This window comes from Mus musculus, chromosome 2, assembly GCF_000001635.26.
Source record: "Mus musculus strain C57BL/6J chromosome 2, GRCm38.p6 C57BL/6J".
NCBI lineage: Eukaryota > Metazoa > Chordata > Mammalia > Rodentia > Muridae > Mus > Mus musculus.
Window position 1 is genome coordinate 91,724,287 of NC_000068.7, and position 20,297 is coordinate 91,744,583.

Here is a 20,297-nt window from a genome sequence, read left to right on the forward strand (position 1 = left end):
TTGAACTCAGAAATCCACCTGCCTCTGTCTCCCAAGTGCTAGGATTAAAGGCATGTGTCATCACTGTCCCCCCTCCCCTCCCTCTCTCCCTCTCCTCCGTTCCTTCCCCCCTTTCCCCTTCCCTTTCCCCTTCCCTTTCCCCTTCCCTTTCCCTTTCCCTTTCCCTTTCCCTTTCCCTTTCCCTTTCCCTTTCCCTTTCCCTTCCCTTCCCCTTCCCTTCCCCTTCCCTTCCCCTTCCCTTCCCCTTCCCTTCCCCTTCCCTTCCCCTTCCCTTCCCTTCCCTTCCCTTCCCTTCCCTTCCCTTCCCTTCCCTTCCCTTCCCTTCCCTTCCCTTCCTGACAGGGGACAGGGTTTCTGACTGTTCTGGAACTTCTGGAGATCCACTTGCCTCTGTCTCCAGAATGCTGGGATTAAAGATGTGTGCCACCATGCCTGGTTTGGGTTTTATTTATTTTTGTGCTGGGAAATCAAACTCAGAAGCTAGCACACACTAAGAAGCATTCTACTTGCTTTGCAAAGCTTAGCAGCAATAGCTTGTTTTGTCTCCCTTATAAACTCTGTAGCCTCGTTTATCCTCAAACTTGCCACCCTCTTGCCTTCCAAGTGCTGAGGAAAAAGAAACTGAAAGACATTACCCCTGTGTATGTCCATGTGCTTGGGCCTGTTTTACTTTCTACATTCTACCAAGATTTTACAACATTGTATGTATAAGAAATGAGAGACTCAAAAATTAACATTCTCTAGTCCATTTTTCTGTTTTAGTCTTTCTAAATTCTGTGTGATTGACAGGGATAAGGTCTATTCTTAGGATGACGAACTATCCTGGTTTGCTCAGAGGTGTCACAGCTTCAGCACGGAAAATCCTGTGTCCAGTTGATCATTATAACAGGAAGAAACTCGGGGGGGGGGACGGGGACCATTATCCTACCTTCAAGAGAGTCTCCATAAGGAGAACCTTCTAGAACACAAAAATCAACAACCAGCACAACAGTGAGCTGTTACATGTCCAGGCTGTCTTAGTGAGGGTTTCTATTCCTGCACAAACATCACGACCAAGAAGCAAGTTGGGGAGGAAAGGGTTTATTCAGCTTACACTTCCATACTGCTGTTCATCACCAAGGAAGTCAGGACTGGAACTCAAGCAGGTCAGGAAGCAGGAGCTGATGCAGAGGCCATGGAGGGATGTTCTTAACTGGCTTGCCTCACCTGGCTTGCTCAGCCTGCTCTCTTATAGAACCCAAGACTACTAGCCCAGGGATGGTCCCACCCACAAGGGGCCTTTCCCCCTTGATCACTAATTGAGAAAATGCCTTACAGTTGTATCTCATGGAGGCACTTCCTCAACTGAAGCTCCTTTCTCTGCGATAACTCCAGCTGTGTCGAGTTGACAGGAAACCAGCCAGCACAGCAGCTTACACAGCGCACCTCAGGCTGTTCTCAAGTTCTACCCTTTTGGTTTCTTATTAGGAATCTATCCTCCAGTGTGAGAAGAATCCAAGAGGCTTACGGATTTCAACTCTGGATCTCTGTTGTTCAGTCTGAGCCTGATCAACTTCTCTGTAAGAACAAGCACTCAGTTGCTCACTGTCAAATTGAAAATTCACATTCAGACCAACTTCTGCAAAGGAAACTGGCAGATCTCTGCTGGTGGATGCGACCTTTTCTTTTCTTGCTCTAGGCAGAGAAGAAAGGAGGCACTATACCCTGAAACAACATTTCTGTTCACAAATCATCTTTCCTGTGGACTCACAAAGTAGTCTAGCCTCAGTTTTTCAAGTATTTCCATTTGCAGATGATAGTTTTACATGTGTGTGTAAAACTAAAATTGCTTTTTTCTCAAAGTGTCTGCAGGGCTCTGGGGTTATAACTTTGTTGGTACAGTGTTTGCCTAACATGCATAAAGGTCTGGGCTCAGTTCCTAGCACTTAAGCACTTCAGAGAACCAGGCATGGCCATGTAGCACTTGAGAGGTAGAGGCAGGAGGATCAAGAGTCAGAACTCAGAAATCCACCTGTCTCTGCCTCCCAAGTGCTGTGATTAAAGGTGTGCACCACCACTGCCCAGCTCTTAGCATCTCTTGACTACTTTAGCAGTTCTTGAACACAATTTACATTCCAGTCAAAATCATTTAGAGCCATAGAGCATCTTCCATTCTATAAAGCATGATGGCTCCTGATACCTTTTGTTCCAGCACTTGAGAGGCAGAGGCAGGTGAATCTCTGTGAGTTTGAGGCCAGCCTAGTCTACAGAGTGAGTTCTAGGACAGCCAGGGATACACAGAGAAACCCTGTCCCCAAAACCAACCAACAACCAACCAACCAACCAAAAACAAAACAAAACAAAACAAAAACCCCCAAAATTATGTTTTACCCACAAGCCCAGAAAACCCACTGAAGCCCTATTCCCTACTGAATAAGCCTCTCTTTCTCCCTCCCTCCTCTCTTTCTTTCTTGGTGTCTCTGGTTTGCTTTTCTATTACTGTGATAAACACCATGACCAGAAACAACTTGGGAAAGGATTTATTTCATCTTACAGGTTACAGTCTATCATGAATAGGAGCTAAGGCAGAAGTCAAGCAGGACTTGCTGCAGAGACCATGGAGGGATGATACTTGCTCCTTTGGCTCACTCAGATCAACACCACTGCTTTCTTCATGTCCCTGCATTCATGCATGCATACTCACGCTCAGCACACACACACACACACACACACACACACACACACACACACACACACATTTAAGAAATAGGAGAGAGAGAGGGAGAGGGAGAGAGAGAGAGAGAGAGAGAGAGAGAGAGTAGTTTTCAGCATCCACATCAGAGGGTTCAGAGTCATCTGTAACTATAGCTTCAGGGGCCCTGCAAGCATGTGGTATACACACACACACACACTATTTTAAAAGTTCCCCAATTCAGACAGTTGAGATGCAGAGTAGTTCCTGATTATACCAGGCTTGTGTCTGCATGCTGATTCATATGTTTTCTTTTCCTCTGTATTAAATATTAGGTCTCACAGGGATTTTTCTGTTACTTCTACCTCCTCGCCCCACTGTCCAATACTTCGTATGGGTTCTAAGTTTGATCCCAGCATTCGGTAGGTAGAGGCAGGTGGTCTCTGAGTTTGAGACCAACCTGGTCTACAGAGTGAGTCCCAAGACAGCCAGGGCTACACAGAGAAACCCTGTTTCAAAACAAAAACAAAAACAAAAAAACAACAATCAAAACCCCCAACAAACTGATAATTCTACCTCATCATTTTCACCCACCTTCTTCCAAAACCATTAAAGAAAACAAACCAAAACTGGTACTCTGTACTACGTAGCTCTGACTGGTCTAGAACTCAGAATGTAGACTAAGTTGGTTTCATACTCACAGAGATCAGCCTGCCTCTGCCTGCCTGGTGCTGGGATCAAAGGTGTGCAGTGCCACAGCTGGCTCTTCATTTTCCTGACAGTTCAGGGGCTAGTGCCCTTATGTGAGCTCCTTCTTTCTGAAGAAATAGCTGAATTTCAATTGAATGTCTTATGGCAAAATTCATATAACTGATGCCATAATCTGTCTATGCCCCCATCCCATATGTTCCAGTTTCATACACTGTATATATTCTCTACTATATCAGCCATTTCAGCTAAGTACACTGTAGCTGTCTTCAGACACACCAGAAGAGGGCGTCAGATCTTATTAAGGATTGTTGTGAGCCACCATGTGGTTGCTGGGATTTGAACTCATGACCTTTGGAAGAGCAGTCAGTGCTCTTACCTGCTGAGCCATCTCTTCAGCCCTTTGGATTTCTTATATGGCAGAAAAATAAACTTGTACCTTGTTTCAGGTTTGGACTTTTTTGGTTTTTTTGAGGGGGGGAGGGAGGAGGAACAAGATCTCACAACATAGTCCTAGCTGTCCTGGTATTCACTGAGTTGATCAGGATGCAGGATGGCCTCTTGAACTCACAGAGATCAGTTTGCTTGTGCTTACTGAGTGCCAAGTGCTGAGATTAAAGGCATAGGCTAGCATGTGTAGCTCTTTTGGAGTTTTTTGTTTGTTTGCTTGCTTTTTTTGGGGGGGGGCAAGGCTGGCCTCAAACAATCATATTGCAATCTCCCTTGCCTCAGCCTCTAGAAAGTTGGGATTAAAGATGTAAAGATATACAGTATCATTTTTGTTTGCTTATGTCCAAGAAGACCTAATCATAAACAATAATATTGTAATTGCCTTTTCTCAAGAGTAGCAAATACCTATCACATGAAAAATATCTAGAAATAAAATGTACTGATTGTACAGTATGGAGTTTGGCCAGTACAGTTAGGATCAGCTACAAATCAAATATGTCTGTAAAAGCCTGTAATTCCAACAAGTAGGAGGCAGAGGGAGGAAGATAGACTTTGAAGTAATATGGATTACATAGTGAGATTCTGTTTAAAAAAAAAAAAAAGCCAGGCATGGTTGCTTATAATCCCAGCACTCAACTAGCTTGAGGCAAAAGGATTGCTGTGAGCTTGAGGTCAGCGTGGGCTTCATAGTGAGTTCCAAGCCAGCCAAGCTATAGAGTGTGAGCCTCCACTGCAGTCTCTCACACTCCCTCAGGCACACTGCAAATGTGGAACAGGAAGGCAAGCACATCAGAATTTCAAAGCCATTCTTGGATACACAGAGTTCAAGACCAGTGTGTGTGCCACACAAAATCCTGTCTCTAAAAACTATTTAGTGAACTAGCTACGAAGCTAACTAAAAGCACACTGTGGACTGTGGCTTTAGATCCTTGGAAGAAAATAAAAGAGAAGTAAGTGGTTTTTTTTTTGAGAAAGAATAGAATAGGCTGGGAGGTTGTGGTGTTCACCTTTAATCCCAGCACTCCGGAGGCAGAGGCAGGCAAATCTTTGTGAGTTGGAGGTCAGCCTGGTCTACAGAACCAGTTCCAGGACAGCCAAGGGTACACAGAGAGAAGCCTTGTCTGGCAAAACAAAACCAAAGAATAAAAATTTAAAAACAAGGTACAGGAACTTTCCCTTCCCACATTAAGGTGTGCCATTTTCTCTTGGATATTCTTCTAAAGCTGACCTGGAGCATTCATAGCGATTGTTCTTCAGCTCTGAGGGGAAACCAAGAATAAAGTGGTAAAGTCATTTGTTCAACTGGGACAAGTAGTGTGAGAAGTCTCTAAGTGTACGGCAGTCGTTGAACTATTAAGACGAGCTTTATTCTGCTATGATTTATCTTCAATCAATGTGCTCACAAAAGGCTAATTCCTTTTTCACTTAAAACAAGGTCTTTGGTGGCGCATGCCTTTAATCCCAGCACTTGGGAAACCCTGTCTCGAAAACCACACACTCAAAAAACAAAACAAAAACCAAAACCTAGCCAAACCAACCAACCAACCAAAAAAAAAAAAAAAAAAAAAAAAAAAAACAAAAAAACAACAAAAAAAAAAAACCACCAAGGTCTCATATAGTCCAGTTTGGCCTTGTGCTTAACTGACTATGACTTTGAACTCCAAATCCTCATGCCTCCTTTCCTAAAATGCAGGGACTACGGGGGGAGGGTGTGGGGGACTTTTGGGATAGCATTGGAAATGTAATTGAGGAAAATACGTAATAAAAAAAAAAAGTACCAGGAAAAAAAAAAAAAAGCAGGGATTACAAGCGTGCTCCTGTCTCAAAAATTTAGTTCTCTAAATTACTTTAACACTCTGTCACCAACAGAAAATGGCAGAATCCCAGCCTACTCTACGCTATAGTTTAATGATCTGGATTTGTTTATTTATGCCTAGGAAGGCAGCCGGATTTGCAGCAGGAGCTGAGCAATGTTTCGGCACTCGGCTGCAGTGCCTTGAACGATTGCTGGGGCGCTCTTCCTTTGATGTCTGGGCGTTCGTGTGTTCGATGATCTTTTGCGGCGTCTTCTTGGTTGATGTCTCCGGAGCGGCGGCGGCTGTGCCAGGTCCTGGACTGAGTTATCCCGGAGGCCCCGGGCTCTGGCCGCTTTCTTCCGCTGGTCGGTCGAGCGGACCCCTCGCTTTCTTCGGCCTCTCCCCGCCTTCCGTCCGTGGCTCCGTGCGCTCGCTGGCTTTCGGGCCGAGCTCTCACTCTCCTCGCAGGTAGGCCCGGGAGGAGCCTGGGAGGCCCGGTCCCGCATCCTTCCGCCCAAGGCAGGAGGAGACCTTAGCGCCGGCCGGTGGGCGAGCGCGCGGCCCGCCGGGGTGCGCGTTGTGAAGGGGGTTGCGCCCGGGGGCGCGGCCGGAGGGCGGCCCGGAACTGAGCGAGAAGCCGGAAGGAGGGAGAGATGCTGAAGCTGCCGGCCGGGTTCCGTAGAGAGGGGATGTCGGGTCCTGGACGCGTGTCGTCACCCCTAGATTGTAGGAACTTGGCTTTCTTAGACCCTATTCCCTTTCTCCTTTCCTACAACTCCGGTTCCGGATGTCATGCTCAGTTGCACTGGGGACCCCTACTGAGTTCAGCCTCGGAGTGCCCTTTTGAGTAGGTGGAGGCTATTGAAACTAGGCCCTCCAGCTCCTAGGAACGAAATATCACTTATAGTCTTTTGGGGTAGGGAAACCGAGGCTGAGGTAGGGGACGTGACTTTTCCCTGTGACCTCGACAGATCATTAAATGTGCTGTAAGGTTCTTTTTTTTTTTTTTTTTTTTTTTTTTTTGTCTTTAACAGTTCACAATTCTCCCATTTTACTGGTCACTTTTTACTTAACAGTCTCTCATTTGACTTTTTGGAACTCTTCTTTCTTAGAAACATATATTGTGTTACTGGAGGCTTCAGACATTAAGGGAGCAAGTGATGTTTTTGACTGGGTTTGCTTTTTCGAAGTTTGTATCGTTTTAGCAAAAGTAGTAAGGATAGTTTAGTTTTGTTTACTCATAAATAATTTGTTTACTTCCACTTTACTTCTGATTAATACTGATTCCACTCTTCAGCTTGTTCTGAAACTTTCTGCTATGGTGTTAAGTACTTAGTGCAAGATGGAAGATGCTTAAGATGGTTAAGACTTTGAATTCAGGTTCTTGTCTTGTGGAGGTCTTTTCTAGGAGGGAATCCAAGGAATCTCTTTTGAAACTTTTTTTTATTTGGTTAGTGATTTAGTCATTTTATTCAAGAGTTCAAAAGTCTGTGTAGAAATTATTCAAACATAATTGAAGATGAATCATTTGTGAACTTTACTGTTTCTCTCTTTTTTTTTTAAAGATTTATTTATTATATGTAAGTATACTGTAGCTGTCTTCAGGCACACCAGAAGAGGGTGTCAGATCTCATTACTGGTGGTTGTGAGCCACCATGTGGTTGCTGGGATTTGAACTCAGGACCTTTGTAAGAGCAGTCAGTGCTCTTACCCGCTGACCCATCTCGCCAGCCCTCTCTTTTCTTTTTCAAGGCCTTAAGGTCTAAGTGTTTTTGTTAATTTCATTTAATCAAATGTCTTGATCCTAAAAAAAAGTCTTGGAGGTTGTTTGATGTTGGGTAAGTTTCCACACTATATAGAAGTCATAGGAGAGTTGATTTTAAGGGTGTATAGATTGTGAAAATCAGTTTCTGCACAGTTTTAAGATGCTTCAGGCCGGGCGTGGTGGCGCACGCCTGTAATCCCAGCACTTGGGAGGCAGAGGCAGGCGGATTTCTGAGTTCAAGGCCAGCCTGGTCTACAAAGTGAGTTCCAGGACAGCCAGGGATATACAGAGAAACCCTGTCTCGAAAAAAAAAAGAAAAAAAGAAAAAAGATGCTTCAGGAACTTTAGAAAGATGATAGAATTTTACATTGTTTCTCTAATTTTTCCTTTAATGTATGTGTAAGGTCAGTGAGGTTTATTATTATTTCTCGCCTTTAGAAGTGCTGGGAATTTTGAACCCAAGGTCACACGCACGTGCTCTTCCACAGAGCTACATCCCTACCCCTGAGATCAGTAATACTTAAATGAAGGTGATTGATGGAATGATTGATTGTGTGTCTGTGTGTCTGTCTGCACATGGGCATGCCATGCATGCATATGGATGTCAGAGGACAATTTCCAGGAGTCATTTCTCTCTGGCACACGGTTCCCAAGTGAATTCAGGTCATCTGGCTTGATAGTAATCTGAGCCATTTTGTTTTTTTTTTTTTGTTTGGTTTTTGTTTTTTTTTAGACAGGGTTTCTCTGAGTAGCCCTGGCTGTCCTGGAACTCACTCTGTAGACCAGGCTGGCCTCGAACTCAGAAATCCACCTGCCTCTGCCTCCCAAGTGCTGGGATTAAAGGTGTAAGCCACCACTGCCTGGCTACTTGATTCATTTTTGTATGCTTTTTTTTGTTTGTGTGTTGCTGTTTTTGAGGCAGGATCCCTTATATTCCAGGCTAGCTTCATTGACTGTGCAGCTGAGGACGGCCTGAGCTCTTTGATCCTCCTGCCTCCACCTCAGTTACTGGATTACCAGTGTGAACCACTGCTTGACAATTACTGAAGTCAATTTGGGCTGTTTCCTGGGATTTCAGAAATGTTCACATTATGACTGAGTTATTCTGTATTTTCATAAGATGGTTCTTGTGGATAATTAAGAGATATAAGCTGCCTGGTGTTGGTGGTTCACACCTTTAATTCCTGCACTTGGGAGGCAGAGGCAGGCGGATTTCTGAGTTCGAGGCTGAGAAACCCTCTCAGAAAAAAAAAAAGAAAGAAAGAAAGAAAGAAAGAAAGAAAGAAAAAAAGAGATATAAGCTTCAAATAGCTGTGGCAGTACATACTTTAAATTCCAACACTCCAGAGAGACTGAGGCAGGAAGATTGTAAGTTCTAGGTCAGCCTGAGTTAACATCCTGAGACTTCCTCAAGAAACAACAACAGAAACCAACAACAGAGACAAGAAAGACGAAAGCTTCTGAATGTGTTCTGGAATGTGGCCTGGACCAGAGTTACTGAAATAAACTGCTTTCTTTTTTTTAACTAAAAGAGAAAATGCTTTTTCTTTTTTAATGTTTTTTTTTTTTTAAAGACTTTTCATTTATTATTATAGTAAGTACACTGTAGCTATCCTCAGACACACCAGAAGAGGGAGTCAGAGCCCGCTACAGATGGTTGTGAGCCACCATGTGGTCGCTGGGACCCGAACTCTGGACCTTTGGAAGAGCAGTCGGGTGCTCCCACCCACTGAGCCATCTCACCAGCCCCCCTTTTTTAATGTTTATTTATTTTATGTGCATTGGTGTTTTACCTGCATTTATGACTGTGTCAGTGTTAGATTCCCTGAAACTGGAGTTGCAGACAGTTGTGAGAATTGAACAACCAGGTCCTCTGGAAGAGCAGCTAGTACTCTTAACCACTCAGCCATTTCTCCAGCCCTGAAAACCTTATGTGGTTTTTTTTTTTTTTTTTTTTTTTGGTTTTTCGAGACAGTTTCTCTGTGTAGCCCTGGCTGTCCTGGAACTCACTCTGTAGATCTGTAGACCAGGCTGGCCCCAAACTCAGAAATTCACCTGCCTCTGCCTCCCAAGTGCTGGGATTAAAGGCATGCGTCACCATGCCTGGCAACCTTTTTTTTTTTTTTTTTTTTTTTTTTTTTTTTAAAGATTTATTTATTTATTTATGTGAGTACTCCATCGCTGTTTTCAGGCACACCAGAAGACGGCATCGGATCCCATTACAGATGGTTGTGAGCCACCATGTGGTTGCTGGGAATTGAACTCAGGACCTCTGGAAGAGCAGTCTCAGTGCTCTTAACCACTGAGCCATCTCTCCAGCCCCCAACCTTATGTTTTTATACTGTATAATTTGTAATATATTTTCAGTGTGTGTGAGGGAAATTATAGGCCTTTTATTCTTTTGGTGATCCTTTTTATCTTGCTTTATTGATGCTGAATCTAAATTTTTATGGACTTCATTCAGTATCATTATGAATGGATAGTTTAACTCAATTTATTTCCTCCTCATCTATCTTACTTTTAAATAAATTAGGAAAAAAGCCTTGCTGTTGAGTGCTGATGGTGTAGGCCGTTAATCTCAGCATTTGGGAGGCAGAGGCTGGCAGATCTGAGTTTGAGACCAGTCTAGTCTAAAGAGTGAGTTCCAGGACAGCTAAGGCTACACACAGAAACCCTTGCTCCAAAAACCAAAACAAAGTTAAAGTGGTGTTAACATATCAACATATCAAGGTCTTTCAAAAAAGATAGGTCTCAGTCTTTTTTTTTTTTTTTTTTAAAGATTTTATTTATTGATTATATGTAAGTACACTGTAGCTGTCTTCAGACACTCCAGAAGAGGGAGTCAGATCTTGTTACGGATGGTTGTGAGCCACCATGTGGTTGCTGGGATTTGAACTCCTGACCTTTGGAAGAGCAGTCGGGTGCTCTGACCCACTGAGCCATCTCACCAGCCCAGGTCTCAGTCTTGAAAGAGTTATTTTGGAGTGGGCTATAAATATTTTGTCCTGTGGAGTAGCATACAAAAACAAGGAAACCTGCTCAAAAGTACAACAAACTGAAGTGCCTTTAGTCATGGTAATCCTTGTTTCTTTCTCCATTCCTCATAAGCTCATGGCTGTGCGTTTCTTGTTATGGTCACTGCTTGTCCAGGAGTGTGCCCTACAACAGCCTGCCCCTATGCGTTGGGTAACTTACAGTTTTCCTGTTTTGTTGTTTTGTTTATTTTGGGGTTGTAATTTACATATATTTTTTCTTTTTTAGGCTTTCGATCACAGGTTGAGCTTCATTTTTTTCCTTTTCCTTTTTGTGATTGAGCTAGCCCAGGATGTGATTGAGCTAGCCCTGGATGTGATTGAGCTAGCCCAGGATGAGCTTCCCACAGTACACAGAGTAGTGGTGGCTCAGTGGAGGACTTCTTGCTTTTCCAGTGTGGCTGGAGAAATGCACATTTGAACTGGATGTTGCCTCCGTCCTTGGTTTAGGCATTACTCCTTCATGGAGTCCCTGTCTCAATCTGTACCAGTGAACAAATGTAAACCATGAATTTGTCTTTCTTTAAAAAATAAAATAAAAATTTAAAAAAAGTGTTCAGGTGTTACTTCTGTGCTATCCTAGAGCAGTGATCTTAGATGTCCTTCAGGTTAGTAGTCTGTCTTTCTTTCAAGGCAGCCTTGTGGAAGTCACTGAGGATAGGATAGAGATGAGCAAACACAGGCTCAGGACGAGCTACTGCGTGTAGAGCATTGGTGATTCAGTGCTGAATTTCTCGCCTTCCCAGAGTGCATATAGGAAGGCGTATGTATTTGGAACTGCTGGTGAAAGGTTTGGAGGCTGCTCACTTGGGGACCTTCCCTCCCCTTGTAGTTAGTCTTGTGTTTATACGTAAGGGTTAACTGCTCCCTTACTTGTCCTCTGTCTCTTTTGCTCTTAGAACTGATCAGCTATTTCTCTAGGTAAACTTTTGTTTTTGCATTTGAGTCTACACTATCCTTGAATTCCTGATTCTCTTATCTCTGCCTTCCTAGTACTGGAATTATAAGCATGAACGAACACACCTGGCCTCTGTAATGCTGATCAGGGCTTTGTGCTTGCTAGGCAAGATCTCTGTACGCTGAGCTACATCCCAGCCCACATCAAGCTATTTTTTGGTTGTGACTTTTCTTTCAGCCACCTTTAAGACTTTTCTATTTTCCACAAGTATAAAGCTCATTAGATATATTAGGTCAATGATACAGAAGCTGATAGGAGTGTTCCTACCCTTGTGAAGTTTATTCCAGTGGAAAGTATAGTTGGAAAGGAATCTGGCAAGGGTGGGAATTTAGGCCGAAACAGTACTCTGTGGAAAACAGATCAATAAAGAGGAGTGAGGTAGGTAGGTGTGTCCCTTTCATGGCATCTGTCTCACTAAACAACTGCAGTAATGACATAATTCTGTAAGTTCTTTTCTTGCCATCACAATGAAAAAAAGTGTCCGGTCTTACTGTTTTCCAAGTTGAACTGATCCTATCTCAGCCTCTCAAGTGCTAGGATTATAAGCTGCCCCACCATGCCTGGTGTACTGGCTGGTTGTGTGTGTCAACTTGACACAAGTTGGAGTTATCACAGAGAAAGGCACCTCTCTTGAGAAAATGCTTCCATGAGATCCAGCTGTAAGGCATTTTCTCAATTAGTGATAAAAGGGTGGGAGGGCTCAGACCGTTGTGGGTGGTGCCATCCCTGTGCTGGTAGTCTTGGTTCAATAAGAGAGCAGGCTGAGCAAGCCAGGGGAGCAAGCCAGTAAGTAATATCCCTCCGTGGCCACTGCTCAGCTCCTGCCTCTTGACCTGCTTGAGTTCCAGTCCTGACTTCCTTTGGTGATGAACAGCAGTGAGGAAGTGTAAGCTGAATAAACCCTTTCCTCTCCAACTTGCTTCTTGGTCATGATGTTTGTGCAGGAATAGAAACCCTCACTAAGATACCTGGCTACAATAGAAACTTTCAGTTAAGATTGATATATATACTATTTGTCTGATACACTGGGTTTGACATTGGGATGCTTGACTGACTTTAGCTTTTTTACTTATAGTGTCTTGAATTTAATTTGTTTTCATTAGTTTTCTTTTCTAATTACATATTCTTTTTTTTTTTTTTTAAGATTTATTTATTATATGTAAGTACACTGTAGCTGTCTTCAGACACTCCAGAAGAGGGTGTCAGATCTCGTTAAGGATGGTTGTGAGCCACCATGTGGTTGCTGGGATTTGAACTCAGGACCTTTGTAAGAGCAGTCAGTGCTCTTACCCACTGAGCCATCTCTCCAGCTCACAAAGTATTTTTTTCCCCCAAAACAGGGTTTCTCTGTATAGCCCTGGCTGTCCTGGAACTCACTTTGTAGACCAGGCTGGCCCGAACTCAGAAATCTGCCTGCCTCTGCCTCCCAAGTGCTGGGGTTAAAGGCGTGCGCCACCAAGCCTGGCCTAATTACGTATTCTTTAGAGGTTGAATTTACTGAATTTGAGTGCAGAATACTTGCCTGTAAGTGCATTTGTACCAAAGAATAAGTTGAACCATGTAGTCAGTCTTAAGTTAGATTTAGTAGACTTAGGACAATGAGAGAAGGAGAACTTAGGCTATTGTTGAATGTGTATAAAATAATACCATGATCTTGTTTGAGTTCTTTCTGCCAAAAAATTAGAAACATTTGCAAAGATTGTTTTTACTGTTGCTTATTGAAATTGGTTTCTCTTTTCAAGACACAAAAGTCACTTTTTGTGACTTGTTTATTCTGCCTTGCTGGATAAAGTGTGTGTGCTCCCTGGCTGCAGGGCACATGGATGTTTGAGAAGCAGACTGGAGATTTTCAGTCTAATTGACCAGGGAAAAGTCACTTGCCAGTAGCAGATATAGTGGTTCATGACTATGATCCCAGCACTTAGACAGTGGAGGCAGGAGGATCAGAAGTTCAAGGTTGTCCTTGGCTTCATAAGCAAGTTCTAGGCTGGCCTAGGCAACATGAGGTTCTTTCTGTTCTATCAAAAGAAAGCATATCTCTTCCAAACTTTTTCCCCTTCCCTGAGTCATGGTCTGCTGTGTAGCCCAGACAAACTTTGAACATGTGATCTTCCAGCTTAGACTCCCATGTACCACCACATCTAGCCCAAACTTTTAGTAGCTGATACTGCTTCAGTAACTAGGTAGCCTGGTTATAAATCCTAGAACCAGTGCTTACTAGCTCTCAAGGCAAGTTACTTAACAAACTTCCAGTTTCTTCATCTGTTAAAATACAGAGTTGTGAGAAATTACTTATTCTGTAGAATACTTCCAATAATTTGATATGTGCTAGTGGTTATCATTATTAGTACAATCAATTAAAGTTTATATGTGTTCTTCAAAAGAAGAACAAATAGGCTAGACATGGTGGTGAATGCATTTAATCCTGTGCCTAAAAGGCAGAGGTGGGTCCCTGTGAGTTTAGTTCAGCCAGGGTTGAACTCCATACTGAAGTTCAGGTTAGCCAGGGCTGCATAATAAGATACTATCAGAAGAAGAGGAACAAGAGCAGCAGCAGCAGCAGCAGCAGCAGCAGGAGGAGGAGGAGAAGGAAATACTAGTGATGCTTAGTTTGAAGTCTTGGAGCTTTTGAGGAAACTTCCAACAGGGAACAGGGAGGTACAACTGAATCTGCTGCTACTTTCCCCCAGTCCCCTTCAATTAACCAAAGGGTGAGCCTTTACTGGATGAGGGAAGCCTAGAAAGTAACAGTATCAGAAACACAGTTCTAAAATAAGAAAGATGTCAATTTTTTGTGAGACATTGTAGCAAAACAGGCCAGGGCTATTTTAGAATAGAACATCCAGGTAGAAAACATTTAAGCAAGCATTTGAATTTTGCTATTTGAACTAATTCAAGCTGAAGAATTTAGAAGAAGGTGATTAAATGAGTGAAAAAATAATATTTAGGGGATGTTACCTATGAAATCAACACAGATAAACTGGAATAATGAATGGATTTGTTATATAATGGTAAGAACTAAGAATCCTGTTAGTACAGTTAGTTTTCTATTAATTTTGCCTCTTACGACGCTGTTGTAAATTGTTGGTTACTTAAGTCATTTTTAGTTTAAGTCTGTTTAATAATCCCACTCTTAGTCATTAAAAAAACTCTAAGATTACGACAGTATTATTTATTTTTTGTGTTTTTTTGAGACAGGGTTTCTCTGTGTAGCCCAGGCTATCCTGAAACTCTCTCTGACCAGGTTAGCCTTGAACTCATAGAGGCCTGCCTTTGACTTCCAAGTGCTAGTATTAAAGGCATGTGCCTGGATTTTTTTCCATTTTTTAAATTTATGTATTATATATAAATGGACATTTGTCTGCATGTATGTCTTCACACCACCACCAACCAAAAACGGTGTGAGATCTCATAGGACTATAGTAATAGATGGTTGTAAGCTGTCATTGGGAATTGACCTCAGGCCCTCTGGAAGAGCAGCAGTGCTGCTACGCCATCTCTCCAGCCCCAACATAGGCCTGGCTTTTGTTTGATTTGTTTTGGAGACAGGGTTTCTCTGTGTAGCACTGGCTGACCTGGAGTTCACTTTGTAGATCATGCTGACCTTGAATTCAGATTAGCCTGCCTCTGCCTCCTTGTTGCTGGATTAAAAAAGCATGTGTTACCACTCCTAGCTTTGCTTTTTTTTTTTTTTTTTCTGGATACATGGGGTCTGGCCGTATCTTGTCTAGGTTTGACCAAACTCCTAGACTCAAGTGGTTTTTTTGGCTTTGGCTTCAGACCACAGGTGTACACTGCCAAGACCTGCTTTTGAGTGAATGCCATAACCTAATAATAATATAATACATGCTTTTAAAAACATTATGCCAGCTTCCATGTGAGGTGTGGTTTGGAAAGAAAGAAATGAAGGAAGCATAGTTGGGAAGCAAGTTAGTAGCCTAGGCAAAAGCTAATGATAGTTTAAATTAGGCTGTAGGCAGTAGAGATGGAGGGAAGTAGACAGATTCAGAACATATTTTAGAATCAGGACAAACAAGACCTAATGTTGGACTGAATGTAATGTGTAGGAGGAGGGAGGTGTCAAGTATGAGCCTAGGTTTCCCCTGTGAGCATCTGGGTAGATGAAGGTGCTACATTTCAGATGGGAACAGGGGGAAGAGTTGGTTTTGATGAATTGAGGAGTAGAATGAAGGCTTTGTTTCTGTCACACCAAGCATGAGATGCTGGTGAAGCGCACATGGAAACATTGAGAAACCAATCCTCAGGCTGAGGCAGAAAGCTGCTGGAGGTAAATCTGGATGGACTTGCTGTGTAAAGGATATTTATAACCTAGGAAATGGATGGGCTCACCTAGAGAAAAGAGAGGGGAACTCAGGATTGAGTCCTAAGGAATCTAAAGAAACCTAAGAGTCTGTAATTGTGGACACAAAGCAAACCATGTCAAGAAAGACAGACTCAGCCATGTTCTGTTGAATTTCACAGCAGTTCATTGATGGGTAGCAGGAACAATGGTGGAGGACTGCAGGGTCAGGAGCCAGATGGAAATGGGTTAAAGGAATGGGGAGAGAGCAAGTGGAGATGGTTTTCATTTTTTGATTGTAGTCAGTTTTCCCATAAAAAAGCAATGCTGATTTCATTTTTCTGTTCTTTTTGTTTGTTTGTTTGTTTGTTTTTTGATACAGGGTTTCTCTGTATAGCCCTGGCTGTCCTGGAACTCACTCTGTAGACTAGGCTGGCCTCGAACTCAGAAATCCGCCTGCCTCTGCCTCCCAAGTGCTGGGATTAAAAGTATGTGCCACCACTGCCCGGCGTTTTTTTTTTTTTTTTTTAAGATTTATTTATTTTATTTTATGCATGAATATACTACCATTGCTGTCTTCAGACACACCAGAAGAGGGCACCAGACCCCATTGCATAGGGTTGTGAGCCATCATGTGGTTGCTGGGAGTTGAACTCAGGACCTCTTGAAGAGCAGTTAGTGCTCTTAATCGCTGAGCCATCTCTCCAGCCCCTGCTTTTGTTTTTCCTTCTTTGTTTCTCCTTTTCTCTCTCTGTCTCTCTCTGCTTTGCCATTGTGCCATTGTGCCTGGCTTTTAGTTCTCCTAACACTTTCTTTTTAACTTATTGACTTAATTTTTGCTTGTTTGTTTGTCTGTGTTCCTGGTACCCATGGGTGCCAGAAGAAGATTGTGAGCTGTCATGTGGGTGCTGGGAATTGAATCCAGGCCTTTTGGAAGAGCATAGATAGCACTCTATCTGCTAAACCATCTTTCCAGCCCCCAAATTTTTATTTTTAAATCAGAGATCAAAACTAACACCTGTAGCTTCCGTAGAGCATGTGTAGTTTGAGAGTTGGGTATGCCTAAATTGAGACTTCAAATCAATGTCTGTAAGATTTTTTAAAGACGTTATAGACAGTCTAATGTAGCTCAGGTTAGCCTTGGATTCTCTGTATAGGATGACCTTGAATTTTCCTGCCACTACTCCCATCTTAACTGGAATCTTCCCCCCGCCCCTTCTTCTTCTTTTTTTTTCCGAGACAGGGTTTCTCTGTGTAGCTCTGGCTGTCCTGGAACTCACTTTGTAGACCAGGCTGGCCTTGAACTCAGAAATCCGCCTGCCTCTGCCTCCTGAGTGCTGGGATTAAAGGCATGTGCCACCACGCCCAGCACCGGCTGGAATCTTTTGATAATATTGCTTTTTGAGGAAATAGGTTCTTCTAGCATTCTGGTTTTAATTATTTTGCATTTTACTGATGGGATAATTAGAGTACAACATCTGTGTGGTTTTAACTTCCCATCATCCTTACAGTCAGTCAGTGATAGAGTTAAGAATTTAAGACTCTTAATCATGTTCTTTGTCTAAGGTGACCTATATAAAGCCATATTGCATTTACAAGAAGCTGTACGAAATGGAGTTCCTATATTATCTCTGAAAGGATATCATTCAAGTGGTGTTAAGCAGATGTTCTCCTTCCACAGAGAACAGGACAAGAGGGAATATATCTTAATTGGTGACAGAAGGGATATGGATTGCTTGTTAGAACTTCCTGACAACAAGATGCTGGACAGTTACCAAGGGTGATTGTGAAATATCTTCCCTAAAGATTTAATAACTACCTTTTTGGGATGATGTAGGTACAGACTTGTTTTGAAATAAAGGAGATGATGAAGATGGCATTCTCAGATCTCTAGTAACCTCACAACAGAGCTGTTTGATAATTAACTAGAACAATATCTTTGCCATTTTAATAAGTATATTTTAATTGTTCTCGAAAAGAAATAATCAATAGTGTGTGAACTAGGGGCTATGCGGATGGCTCTGTTGGTGAGGTAATTGCAGTGCATGCATGAGGACCTGAGTTCAGATTCTCAGTGCTCAAGTAAAAGCTAGATGTGCTGGCTTGTGCCTGTCATCTCAGTTTTGGGGTGGGTTGGGGAGTGGGGAGACTGGAGGATTCCTGGAGCATGCTGGCTAGCCAATGAAGCCAAATTGGGACACTCTAGGTTTTGTGAGAGACCTTATCTCAAAAACTAAAAAGAGGGTGTTAGAGCAATGGCTCAGTGCTTAAGAGTACTTAGTGCTCTTGCAGAGGACCTGAGTTTTGCTCTCAGAACCTACATGTAGCTCACAGCCACTTGTAACTCCAGTTCCAGGGTATCTGATGCCCTTCTGTGGCCTCCTTAGCCACTGGGCACATACATACAGGTAAAACACTCATAAAAACCAAGTCTTTAAAAAGCCAGAATGAAGAGTTATTAGGAAGACACCTGACATTGGCCTTCACATGGGCATGCACCTTGAGCAACCCCACAGAAGAGAGTAGGTGAGTGGGCCAGGGGTGGTTGGACATGTATATGATACAAACATGTGGGGCATGGAGGCTGGAGGATCAGATACTAAAGGCCAGTCCTGCCTAAGTGGTATGTTGGAGGCTAGCCTGGGTTATATGAGACCCTGTCTTAAGAAAAAGAAAGGAAAAGAGTACATAGAATCAATTTGTCAAGCCTGGTAAAATATAGTATTGATGTTCTGAATATTTCTCCTATATCTTTGATGAACCATGAACACTCATCCTTGCCTTGAAATTTTTCTTTTTATACTTATTAATTGGGGTGAAGTATGCACGAATGCTATGGTAAACTTGTGGAGGTCAGAGGACTACTTTCAGAAGTCAGTTATTCTATCATGTAGACTCTGGGCTTGGAACTCAGGTGCTCAGGTTTGGTGGCAGATGCATTTACTGATTGAGCCACCTTGCTTGCTCCTGTGTTCCTTATCAAAGGAGGGTTTCTGCTATGTATGAATCATCATTCTTCCTAAACATCAGAGATCAAAGCCACCACCTGCAGCGTCTATAAAGTATGTGATTTGAGTTTTCTCTGTCAAGTGTTGTGCCAATCTTTTTTTTTTTTTTTTTTTTTTTTTTGGTTTTTCAAGACAGGGTTTCTCTGTATAGCCCTGGCTGTCCTGGAACTCACTTTGTAGACCAGGCTGGCCTCGAACTCAGAAATCCGCCTGCCTCTGCCTCCCAAGTGCTGGGATTAAAGGCGTGCGCCACCACGCCCGGCTCGTGTTGTGCCAATCTTGTTTTACAGGCTTACCTGAGATAGACACTCTGGTAAAATTGATTAAGAGGTTGGTGAGATGGCTCAGTCAGTAAAGTGTCTGCTGAGCAAGCATGAGGCCCTCTTTCATATAAAAGCCAGGTGAAGCTGTGTGTATCTGCAACCCAGGGCTGGAGGGACAGAGATCCATGGATGCTTGAAGCTTATTGGCCAGCCAGTAAGCTCAGTTGAACAGTTCTGTGTTCAGTGAGACACTGTCTCAAAAAAAAAAAAAAAAAATGTAGAGATCAATGGAGGAAGAAGATACCTAGAGTTTACCTCTGGCACACCCTTGAACAGTCCCCTCCTCTCAATGTATCCACACACATATTAGTTTAGGGCTTGGGAATGTAGAATGATAGAGTGATTCTTTAGCTTGCATGCAGTCCTAGGTTTGATCCCTAAGCATTGTATAAACCAGACAGATGGCACATGCCTATAATCATAGCACTCTAGAGATGGAGGCAGGGTGATCAGGAATTCAAGGCCAACCTGGGCTATATGAGACTGTCTGGAAAAAAAGAATAGCACTTGGGAGGCAGAGGCAGGTGGATCACTGAGTTTGAGGCCAGGACAGCAGGGCTACACCATTGCCAGACGTACAGAATGACAACGTGGTTTTGGAGAATGAGCTTCCTTCTTACGTGAGACTTCAGCCTTGTCCGTCTGATTGAGGATGGCAAGTGCAGCATTTCATATGGCACTTTGGGAATCAAGAAAGGAAATGTGTAGCTTTACGGCATTGAAACTTCATATAGAATTGTAACCAGGACAGTTAGAAAGAAGCTGATGTGAGAGATTGTCTTTTTGCTCTGGTGAGAGTAGCAGGAATCTTCAAACTACAACACTTAGTACTTCCTTAAGGGAAGTTGCTATTGTTCAGTATGGCAGCTAAAAGTTTTGGTGTACATAGTTGTGATCCCTTCCCTAGACTGAAAAGCCTTTGTTTTCAGTTCTCTGTTCCCTGTCACCTGCAGTAGTGTTTTCTATGTAATGTGCAGTCTTCCAAAATTAGGATAAATGGAAGTAAGTTCAGTGAAAGTCAGCATATATCTTGTCTGTCTCTATAAGACTATGTATATAGAGAGGCATGTGCCAAACAATATTTATTAAAAATCCCTTTGTTGACATGTGATCAAATAGAAAGAAGGATCTGAGAAAGGAAGAAAACTGATTTTGCAGCTTTAAACTTCAGCTTCAACATTTGTTGGCTATTAAAACAATCTCTAACCATATTTCCTTTCCTGGTCCTGGCTTTTGGAATGACCACTCTGAGAATAATTAGTTCTTATTAAATGCCTAGGCCATAA

General features: G+C 42.7%; 1 protein-coding gene across 4 annotated transcripts in view; it reads left to right on the forward strand.

The window, feature by feature from the left end:
- The first annotated feature begins 5,851 nt into the window (after positions 1 to 5,851).
- The window catches only part of Ambra1 (autophagy/beclin 1 regulator 1), a 188,712-nt gene continuing 174,266 nt past the window's right edge, over positions 5,852 to 20,297 (forward strand). For 2 of the 4 annotated variants that reach the window (NM_172669.3, NM_001080754.1), the window contains exon 1: positions 5,852 to 6,093. The gene's annotated coding sequence lies outside the window, so the exon portion shown is untranslated. The remainder of the gene's footprint in view (positions 6,094 to 20,297) is intronic. The other 2 variants (XM_006499253.2, XM_006499252.2) reach the window with 2 other exon arrangements.